The sequence below is a fragment of the Strigops habroptila genome, chromosome Z (genome assembly GCF_004027225.2).
Source record: "Strigops habroptila isolate Jane chromosome Z, bStrHab1.2.pri, whole genome shotgun sequence".
Taxonomy (NCBI): Eukaryota; Metazoa; Chordata; class Aves; order Psittaciformes; family Psittacidae; genus Strigops; species Strigops habroptila.
Genome location: NC_044302.2, coordinates 33,098,535 through 33,110,264, shown reverse-complemented (window position 1 = coordinate 33,110,264; position 11,730 = coordinate 33,098,535). Strand labels below are relative to the sequence as shown.

General features: G+C 35.2%; 1 long non-coding RNA gene across 1 annotated transcript; it reads right to left on the bottom strand.

Moving 5' to 3' along the window:
- Positions 1-6,389: 6,389 nt before the first annotated feature.
- On the bottom strand, positions 6,390-11,302 carry LOC115600555. The gene is made up of 3 exons (XR_003989036.1): positions 11,228-11,302; positions 6,714-6,719; positions 6,390-6,400 (listed from the first exon to the last, which is right to left on the bottom strand). It is a non-coding gene; the product is annotated as an uncharacterized LOC115600555 (long non-coding RNA).
- Between the last annotated feature and the right edge of the window lie 428 nt (positions 11,303-11,730).

Here is an 11,730-nt window from a genome sequence, read left to right as displayed (position 1 = left end):
AGCTGACCCAAGGTGATCAAAGAGATGTTCCATATTATATGGTGTCTGCTCACCAATAAAAAATAAGAGGAAGGAGGGAGGGAGGAGGGAAAAGGGGGAGGAATTCGTTATTATGTTTGTCTTCCGGGAGCTGGCTGTTGGCATCCAGCCAACATCAACCCACTACAGTGCTTTTTGGCACCAAATGTGGGGTATAAGACAACATCAATTTTCTATTAAGCATGCAATAACTATTAAGCATGCTATAACTATAGCAGCTATTAAGCGGCAAGCTTCTGTGCAGGTCATGGAGTTTGTTGGTTGCACTCCTTATCTCCCTGTTTTGGTGAGCTTAGGAACATGTTAGCACAAAAAATGGGTGTGTGATTTGCTCTGATATTGATAGCCTTACTGAGACCACCATGTGCTGCAGGACCTGTCTTGTGGAAAGGATTCCTACACAGTATTGATGTGGGTTGTTTTATTATGCAAGCTCACGACGTCCTTTCACCCTTATGTAAGCTGTTCAATACTAGCAATTAACACTATTAGCGTTATATGGGTTTTGTGTGATCTAGTGTCATCCCAGTGTAAGAGAAGACAAATTTTCTGAAGTATGCACTAAGACAGCTGGTTCCTGGTTGGCAGGGTGAGTGGAAGGATTTGGGCAGGTTTCTAGGGTGGTTATCACCTCCAGTAACTTTACACTCAAAGTTTGACTTTACACTCAAACAGGCAAGCAACTGACGTGCCACCTGACAGAAGGATGTCTTGCATACCCCAATGAAAACCAGCATCTTCTAGCACTGTACTGGGGCTTGGCCTCTGATGACTGAGCCACAGTTCATTACTACCAGAGGACTGCGGTTAAGTCAGGGACCCAAACCATCTCTGACAATACTTTGAGACCAAGGTGCTAACTACATCTGAGGACCTGAGAATAGATACAGGGACAGAAACTGCATCTGAGGACACTATAGTTGGAACCCAAAGGATAATGCTGTCGTAGTTTAAGCTGAACCCAGAACAAATACCAACCAAAAAACTCCAGTCTCAATCTTATGGGTTTTAATTATACAAATTACCAAAGTGTAAGGAATATTTGGGGTTTTGGAAATTCAGAAATGCCTTATTACCTAAAATGTTACTCCAGACAGGTAAGTTAACAGTCATATGTCCAAAACATACCCCAAAAAGATTAATATATTGCATTACCTGTAGTACTGTACTACCACTGTCCTTCAGATTACTCACAGAGACAGTAGTGATACATAGTTGCAGAAGTTGGTAATGTTGTAACAGGATCATCACGCATACTTTCCCTACTCATGTTTGAAGATAGGTTGAACATTGATAATTTTTGGGACAAAAGGAGACAAAGTTAACAGAAATTCTGAATGCTTTGAATAGTCTGGTCTGCTCTGCTTATGTGTGCCTTTAGCACTACCCACTGAAATAAAAAATGTAGTTGGTCCAAGGAGAATGAAGGACAGATCTGTGTGACATTTTTCTTTGAAGTCATTAAATTAATAACTGTCCTCCTCCCCTGTGAAACAGTCAGTGTCCTTGTCACAATGCACAACACTCATATTTTCTGGAACATTCCCAGTGTGCTTAGGAAGGGCAATAAATACTGAGTAGCCCTTTTAATATGGTCTCTCATTTATGGCTTGGTTTTTTTTTTTTTTTTCCCAAATCTCTTAACTTTCTAGAAAGAAGTCAAGAGTTTCTACTGCTCTAAGCAAACCACCAATTGTACCCTTGTTGTCTGTCATGACTGATAGAAACACATTTGTCCCTTTCCTGTCTGTTAGGAATCGTCTTTTTTGTATTTGACTTGAGCTGTCCTCTGAAAACCACTTTTGCAACATTTTTAAAGTTTCATTTGTTATTCTTGGGATCTGTGCTGCTGAGGTTAATACTGTCTCTAGAAGACCTTGAAATGTTAATTCTAGCTTTGGTTGCATCAACATATTGTCGCTTGCTGAGACCTCTTTTTTCCTGAGCTGGCAGAAGACTGTTTGCATAATATCCAGGTTGCTGAAAATGCAGCAACCTCAGTGTCATGTTATTGTAAATCTACTCACTGGTTGGACTCTTAACTCAGTATGCACAGTTCCTGAGTTACTCCCTAAATTTTAGAAAGTCACATCAGCAAAATGTATAGCCTTGTTCATAAGAACTGAAAATAAGATGCAAGGTAGGCAGCCATAAAAGCAAAGCACAAAATGTGTGAATTGAACAGAACACTGAAAAGGCACTATGAGAACTGTGAGGTTTCTTGGAGTACAATTAGCAATACCTTTGTGTGATGATGCTACAATGTGACAAAAGCAATACAATATTTATGAAGTATTAAGACATATTGTGTTTGTCATTGTTTCCCCAACATAAGTTAATATAGAACAGAAATTTTCTATAGAATTTTGTCTCGCTGCTTATGATGACCACCAGCATGGCAAATGCTTTCATATACTTCAAAAAATGTAATCAACATTTGTATGTGAAAAAAATAGAGTAGTGTTAAACAGGTGGCTAAGTGACCCCATGTTTAAAAGAATATTTTTTCCCTTTTGGTTCTGTCTGAATGTGCAAAGGAACATCTAAAGGGATAAATTGTTAAAGACACAAACACCCAAAAAATGTAATTCCCCCCCCCCCCTTTTTAATTTTTAATTTGGGATTTTTTTTCCCTGCTGAAAATAAAAATTCTAGTCATGAAGTTTAAATATGTATTTTAAATGTTTCATTTCCATTTTAAATACACTTTATCTTTAGCAAGAATGAAAATTGGTATGGATTTTATCTATTTGATTATTTTCAAATGATCCACTTCAATCTGAAAATACTTGAAAGCTTTCAATTTCCTTTAATTCAAAAAATTGCTCTGGATTGTAAGAATTTAAGAGTCTATTTTGTCCAAATAGTTTGAACTACTAGAGTATAGTATTAATACAAATCTATTTAGTAAGGATTCCAGCTGACTGCTGCAACTTGGTAATAGATGTCTAGCTTGTAAACATGGAATGTAAAATGCTCAGTAAATACAAGCAAGCTCTTCAGGGTTACATACATAGCTGCTTTCATTTCTTGTTAAAGTTTAAAATAAATATAAATGTCTTCTGATCTGATGAACAAAATATGCTCATTTCTGTATTGTGGTTGTGGGTTAATACAAACCTTTTTAAAGTATTTTTGCATGTGTTTTCTTTCAAAAATGAACTTAGAATTAAGGATAACTTAGTGAAGTCTAGTAAAACATAAGAATTGGCAAATACTTTCTAAATGCAAAACATTTAATGTTGAAAATGTATTTTCACACGTAATGTTCTAATCAGGAGTGACAGAAGAAAATAGCTTTAGTCAACTGATGGATCTTGAAAAAGGTAGCTTCGCACAGAGATTTTGGAAATTCAGGGACATACACTTTAGCATGTTCTCATAAAACAACTTGCAAATCACAGTCTGGAGCTAACATTACCAGAGGGCACATTTTATGAAACCCCATTTAGTGCTGGATCACTAAATCCTTATAAATTAACTCATATGTATTTTAAATAAATTTCCCAAGAATGCATAAAATCTTACTATTTGAACAATAATTTTACTTACGAGCTTATGACGTTATTTAAGAAATTCAGTTTTAAAATTATTCAGATTTAATAAGTAAATCTTACACCAGACATGTCCTTCCAGATCATATTTAGAATCTTATTCTTGCTAAGCTTTATACCTTCATAATCCCTTCTTTTTAATTCTATTTGTTTTCCTAGGAATTGAGGAGCTTACCAGATCAAAATAAATATCCCATAGAGATCAAAGTAGCAGAGCAAAAGTTTAAGCCAGTTTAAGGGAATATAATAATAAAGGATGGGTCCTAAACCAGCTGTGTTACCACATGAAGAAGAGTGAGAGAGAACTTCCCTGAAGGTCACAACGTTTGCATATATACCAGAGAACAAATACACTTTTTCTGTTTAAAGATGTCTTTTTTTTTTTTTTTTAGACTATGTCAGCCATCACATTTTGCTCAATAGATGAATGTGACATGATTTAAATATCAGATTACCATTGTTAGAGTATTCCATATGAAGCTTACTAACTCACTGTCTTGGCATCTCCAAAGAAAATCCTAGACGTATCATAATAATGACAGAACAGGCAGCTATCTCCTTTAGCTGTTATTTTAAAATCAATTGTGTAGACTTTAAGATTCAGCTTTAATAAATAGCTGGAATACATATTGTAGCCCATTTTCCCTTCATTACACATGACTTTTTTCTGAATCACATTTCTCTGTTGAAGAGTTTTGAACATCTGACGTTGTGTAAACCTCAAAAGCAATTGACAAGAATAACACTCTTAGTGTCAAAACAAGGTAGTATGAGACACTGGACTGCACAGTACTGAATTACAATGCCACAATCCATACTGACTTTCTCTTTAAGCCTCACAAATGAAAAATGTATTTCCCAGTAGAGCTCAATTAAGAGAAATACAGTTGTTATACTTAGTTTTAAACTCTGTACTATAAAATAGTGTTTGCTGTGTCTTCATTTCAAAAGACCTGTATAATTTTAAATGTGGATTTATCCATATTAATGTAAGACATAAATACAGGTATATGAAGCTCAATGATGCTCACTCTATTCAACCCAATTTTACCTTCATTGGTTATACAAAAGCTTTACCTCCATTATAATTTTACTTTGTTACTTAATTCAAGAACAAGCATGGAAGTGTAACTGCAGCTTTAAAACCAGGAGAAGCATATACATTTTCAGTAAACAAACTATAAATGGATAGGATTTATTTTCAGCATTTTATTCCTTTAAATGTGTGAGACCCCTGCTAATCTCTAAGTTGTGTTGTGGGTGAGAGTTGAAAGCATTAAAAGTATATAAAGCACTCATTCTCCTTAATTATATTTTATTCTTGTTTTGATTCCATGTTTATTCTTAAATGAATCATTCACATCCAGCCTGCAGAGTCAGTGTGAAACTATGGTTTACCCTAGACCACAAAGAATTAGGGGACTACAGTTAATCATCGCCCCTAAGTAATCTGTTTATAATCTCAGCCTAACTCTCTGGAGTTACAAGAAGAAACCAAGATACATATAATCATTCCTGTGGGACTTCAGTGGCACTTTGCCAAATAATACTATGTGCCTTCCTTATATTTCAAAAAGATGTTTGTCTCCTGTTAGCAACTTTTGGACATGAAAGTATACAAGATCATTAATATTGATATTATCATAACTGGTAATTTCTGTTAATTTTCCCTTTCTAATATGTTGTCTGTGTAATTATTATTTTATTTTAGTGCAGATTTTAAAATGTTCAAAAGCCAGAACATAATTTTCTAAAATTCCCATCAAAATACTTTATGCCAAATAAAAGAGCAAACATAACAAAATCAAACATGAAATACAACTCTATTTAAGACCTAATTCAAATAATTATTTACAAACTGAGTGGTTCTGATTTATTCAGTGAAAGAATTTATTGTGTTTATTATTTGACACTGTTTCGTGTACTCGTATTTTTCAATGAGGTAAAATGAAGCAATAATAGATACAGGCATTTTAGCATATATGTTTGTATGTTCTCTGACCCCAGACTATACATTACAAGTAACTAATTATTTTTTCTCTCAGGCTGTACTATTTTAATTAGTAAGTGAGATAAACATATTTTAATTCTGAAATTGATAGTATACATTTGTCTGTTCAGTTCATTTGCAGACTGGCACAAAATACATGTTATGTTGATGTAGAAATGAGACTATGTAAGGTTCCTGGGAACCTCTGGCTAAAATTCTGCCATAATATTAAAACAAATATTAATAATATTTATCTCCTCCTGATGGGGTTAAATTTCCTCCTGTGTAGTCTTTTGATGTTCATTTGCAAGGCTGATAAAAACAAGAAAAGCAAAACAAAAACCTGAATTAGGATTATGGTGAATGAATCCACATTAACAAATGGCTGCATGCAATGAAGTCAGGACTTGGCCTAGAATTAATAAATTCTGAATTCAGAGCAACATATGCATGAGAGACACAGTCACTGCAGAAACCACCTAGACACAGAAATCATCTGTCAAGAGCAGAAGAGAAAAGTATGAAGCTCAGATATTCAGAAAACCCTTAGAATTTAGTCAGGTCCTTTTTTCCCATCATATATTTATTGCAGTTTGTTCAACCCCTTCCTGAGCAGCAAAAATTGGACTGGGAAGAGCCATAAACCTCAGTATTTTCAAAAAACTTTTCCTGTCCGTATTTACTATTTTCTCAAGTCTTTCTCTGTTACGTTTTAAGACCCCTGCCCTCAGATCCTTTCCGGAGCACTGCTCTGGGTTTACAGGTTGTGGGCCAAACCCACTATTTCTAAAGTTTCCACTCTGATTTCTTCCCTGGCCTGTTACTAGATTCTTCTCTTGTTTCCATTCTCATTTTTATTTAGTATATTTTTTCTTCTCTGATTTCACTTAGGTTCTCACTCCAAACTAATTCTTACCCCAGGCACACATACAGAAAATGTTTCAAACCATCATTCACTACTATCGCTTGTGCACTGTAATTATGCCCTCATTCATGTTTCTCTTGCATGCTCAGAGTGCAAACTCTTCCAACTTTGATGCTGATATGTGCTCATACAGAACCCAGACATCAGTTGCCAAATTTTATTTTTTTAATTAAAAAATAAAAAAGAGAGCACTTGATTCTTTCACTTTATCCTAAAAAAAGTACTGAATATTTATGGCAAACTCCCAAATCTTAGTAATTTCCACAAAGAAATAGTACTGCCAGCAGTATCTAACAAGCAGTCTTCCACAGCACACATAAAGCATCTTTACGGAATCGCTAGCATCACTACATAGCCATGCATCCTACCTGTGCAGTTCTTTTACACAGTTTTAAGAACCTAGACCACTGAATTCACATGAATTCACGTGAAACTAGAGACAGCACTTTTTTAAAACTTGACTCCGATTAAAAATATATATAAAATACGTTACCAGTCAAATGTTAGAAAACAACCCAATTTCAGAAGACTGAAGAAGAGTCTGGTAACCATTATATGTATTCTCCGTTTAAAACATCTTAAGGCTATAAAGTAGTAACAGTCAAACCAAGTATTATTTGAATTTATGTTATCCTTCTATCTTTGCTGCTGAACATTTTAAATAATGTCTTATATAAGAGATCTACAGCAGGAAGCTTAATAGGGTTGCTGTTTCCATAACAACAAATAGGATTTGAACAAAACCACAATACTCAGTGGTTACTGTTCTTCACAGCACGTAAAAGCAGTTATTCAAAATTACAGGCAGCGTGACATAGAAAAAATAAATTAAGGCAAAGGGTGCTAACAATTCTGTTCCACATTTAGTAAATGTTTAACTCATACATACTTGAGAGGCAGCTATAAGAACCCAGAAATTTACTGTGTTGTATATGTCAAGCTAAATCATGACCTGAGAGAGGAGAAGCTTTTTTCTAATGTACAATTAAATGAAAAGACAGTAACACTCTGACAAGCCACAGAAGCAAGCCACCTAGTTAGGTATAAATTGGCTCGCACAATGAATATATGAACGGTCTAATTCTGCCTTCAGTTAGAGTCTTTACTTTAAACTTTTTCATTTGCAGTCATGGAACAGGGTGTTCAGATTTTTGTATCTTTCTTTTCTATTTTATCATTTTCATCAAATACATTAATTATGTATATTTTGGTTTATTCTGAAAATGCCAGGATTTGCTACGTGTTATTTTACCTCTAAGGTATGTATTTTCCTTTTAATTCAAAATTTATATTTCTGTTCATAATTTTATATAGTAATACCACATATAGATCAGTTATGATATAAATAAAAAGAAGAATATTTCAGAACCATAACCAGTCCTTCTGCTTCTTTGTTTTTTTCAGGGAATAATATTTGTGTTGAACTGGTAAATAAAATGGCACAACTCTGTATATAACCATATTACCTTTGTAAGATTTACCTTTATTTGTGTCTACATACCATGAAATACACAGGTCAGATGGAACTGGGTTTAAAAGTGTAATGTCTGACTCATTACACATTTCCAAGGTAGATTTTGGAAACGTAGCCTTCTTGGATGACGCTAATGTCATACTGATACATCAGAAGTAAAGTAACCATATCTCTAGGGACATTTGAGGGCAGTTTCGTAGGAAAAAGAGAATATTCAGTATCTCTTCAGTTAAGAGAAATGTCAGCTGCTAGTGTTGCTTCATTAGAATATCAGATTTCAAGTCTATATTTTTGGCTCTGATTTTAGCTGGCCATTATGGGTAAGATAACTGACCATTTAAAACAAGTGACTTGCTCGCAAACGGCTTGGGGATAAATGTTGGGAAGTTCCCAAAAGTTCTCAAGTTCTTAAAATCAAAAAGGAAATAGGAGGTCTTGTAAAAAGAATTGCAATGAAATCTTTATGATACTAACCATGGCTAGTCTATTCCTAATGGGCTTCTTCCTTCTATTTTTTGCAGTGAAATGTGGGAACCACTATTGCTGTCTGCCTTGATTTCTGCATTCACAGTATCACATGTTTAACATAAAAAACTTCTTGATATTCAAGCAGTATATTAGTTATAGATGCTCCTGTCAACACAGTATGGAGGCATAATTTCACAAATGCAGATAATCAGGAAATGAGAACTATGCAAAATTGACAAAGTACCAAGCCCAGATTAATTACATTCCCAGATCCTAAAGGAAATACTGAGAAGAAATAAAAGAGCATCTGATTTTGAACAGCAGAGTTGTTTTAAGTAGAGTCAGTGAATTTTATCCGCAGGATATGAATGCAGTGAGATATACCATGAGAGCATCTCCATTTAAGAATTGGATTGAGGCATTTATGAGACTTTTGTCAGTAGTACAAATGACCATAAGGAAAAGCCTGAAACATTCAGAAGTGTATTATTTAATATAGGTTGCCAATATTCAGATACTTATCATAATTCACTGATTTTAGCAAGGCAGTTTGCAGATTACCACATGACACAAGGATCACAAAAGGCAAAAGACTGGCAATGAGAATATTGACAATGATCAATTTAAATTCAATTTGAAGTAAATGATTGCTCTGTTAATGAGTGGAATATGATGTGAACTAAAGTATAGGCCACATTTCTGTCATTATCTAACACTTCAAGCTTATGTGAAATTTGAAACAATTGTGAGAACTTATGCAGTATTAAGAAAAGCTTGTGGTTTGACATGCAGAGCAATTCAAAATAGAAAAACAAAGAAAGGCAATTAGTAAAGGCTCTTAAAACTATTGATTGCTTAGTGAATATAGCAAAGTATGCATAGTATTAGGCAGAATAAAAAGGAAGCAATAACTCATGTCATAAGAATAAAGCTGTATTAGTAGTAGTTCATTTTAAATACAGGTGGAAAATATTGAACACTTCTCATGTTGTTATGAATTAAAACATACCACTGAGAAATTTGCTTAACAACATTTGACACATAATGCATACTCTAAGCAAAAACCGAATAACTAAGTTTAGCCTTAGTTTCCATTTCCATTTGCTTTGTTTGTTTGTTTGTTTCATTTCTGAAACAATAATAATATTTTAAAAAAATAAAAATAAATAAACCCCAAGGCCAAAAGTCATAGATTTGAAATGAATAATTAATTCATGCAGTTTTATTTATTTTATGAAAAAAACAGAAAGGCGAACACAAAATTTGAATCATGTGAAAAATGTCTCCATCAAAATAAAATTCTTTAACAATCTGCTATTTAAAGATGAAGCTAATCATTCAGCTATAAAGTTCTGAGAGCACTTGGGTTTTTTTTCGTACATCTTCCTCAGAGAATACATGTAGAAAATAGGATGCTTTGATAAAGAACTTAAAATTCAACAGGTGAAAAAACACCACCACCTAAAAATACCCTCAAAACTTGAGAAAACTGCAATTGCACTATCCCCTAAATTTCTCATTTAAATTTCTAAATAACACAGAACAGTAATTTCATTAAACAATAATTTGATGTGCTTTTTGGGAAACCAAGCAAGAATAAGATATTTTTCCTTTAGGTGTATTACAGTCAAGATTAAAGGTCTCAGTGAAATTCCTGTAAGATGGGCAGCACCATTATAATATTTCATGAAAGGCTTTGACTTGACTTTAATGCAGTCACTTGACATTATCTGATCTTTCATTAAAATTGAGAATATATACTAGTCTGAGTCACTGTGGAAGTGGATAAGACAGGATTCTAGTTTTCACTAAAAATTTTGAAGAGCCAAGTTTTAACACCTGAACCTATACCAATTAATGATGAAATAAAAAAAAAACCTCTTAACCAGATCTCAACAGATCACACAAAATTACTAATCAAGGTTATAAAAAAGAAAGAAAAAAATCATAATACCATGATTTTACTTAGCTAATTGCTAAAACACTATCTATTTCCATTTCTCCCTAATGAAACAAGGACAACCTGAGAAATTAAATACATTGCTCAAAGGCTACAAAACTAAATCACAGCACTGTTGTCATCCAAATTCAGTTACTGCATACTCTTAATTAAATTAATCTTGATGGTATCTCTTCCCTCCAGTGCATTGATCGCACCTCACAGCTTGGTGTTTTTGGCAATTCACTACAGGTGCGTTCAATCACACTGTCCATGTAACTGACAAAAAACAACACTGGTCCCCATAGCAGCCCCTGAGGAACACCACTTGTCACTGATCTCCACTTAGACATTGAGCCATTGACCACAACTCTTTGGGCGTGACCATGCCTCTCCAGTTTAGAGACAAGGATGTTGGGCAGGACAGTGTCAAATGACTTGCACAACTCCAGGTAGGTGATGTCAGTCATTCTTCCATTATTGACCAGTGCTGTAATCCCACCATAGAAGGCCACAATATTTGTCAGACATGATTTTCCCTTCGTGAAGCCATGCTGGTGTTACCAATCACCTTATTTTCCCTGTGCCATAACAGAGTTTCTGAGGTCACATTTTCTGGCCTGCAGCTCCCTGGGTTTTTCTTTTTAGCTCTTTTAAAAATGGAGCTTCTATTTCCCCTTTTCCAGGCAGCAGGAACTTCACCAACCTGTCACAACTACTCAAATATGATGGATAATGACTTGGCATGTTCATCTACCAGTTCCCTCAAGACCTGCAGATGCATCTCCTCTGGTCCGATAGACTTGTGCACGTTGAGGTTCCTTAGATGGTCTTGAACCTGAAAAGCCTGTACCCTTCCATTCCAACACCCCAATCATAGGGGCCATCCCACCATGTCTTTGTGATGCCAATAAATCCCACAGGCAGGGGCATTTCTCTAACTCCTCTTATTGCCCATGCCTTTTGTGCACAGAGACATTTCAGTTGGACCCCTGATGAAGCCAGCTTACTGGCTGAAGTGTCAGGAATTCCTTTGTGCTGTTCTTAGGTGCTCTCCTGCTGACCTGTGATATCTCTCCACACTCTGGGCATCTCCTCGCAGCACTGTCATCAAACTGGCAGAAGTGCGATGGGTTGAGGTTCCTCTTTCCTAGCAACTTTAGTTCAAAGCCCTCTTCGCCAGCTTGGCAAGCTTGTGACTGAAGATGCTCTTCCCCTTCTCTGACAGATGGATCCCATCAGTCCCCAGTATACCAGGTTTCTCAGGGTGAGTCCCATGGTCTAAGTAGCTGAACCTCTGGCTGTGGCACCAGTCCTGTAACCATTCATTGACTCACCAGA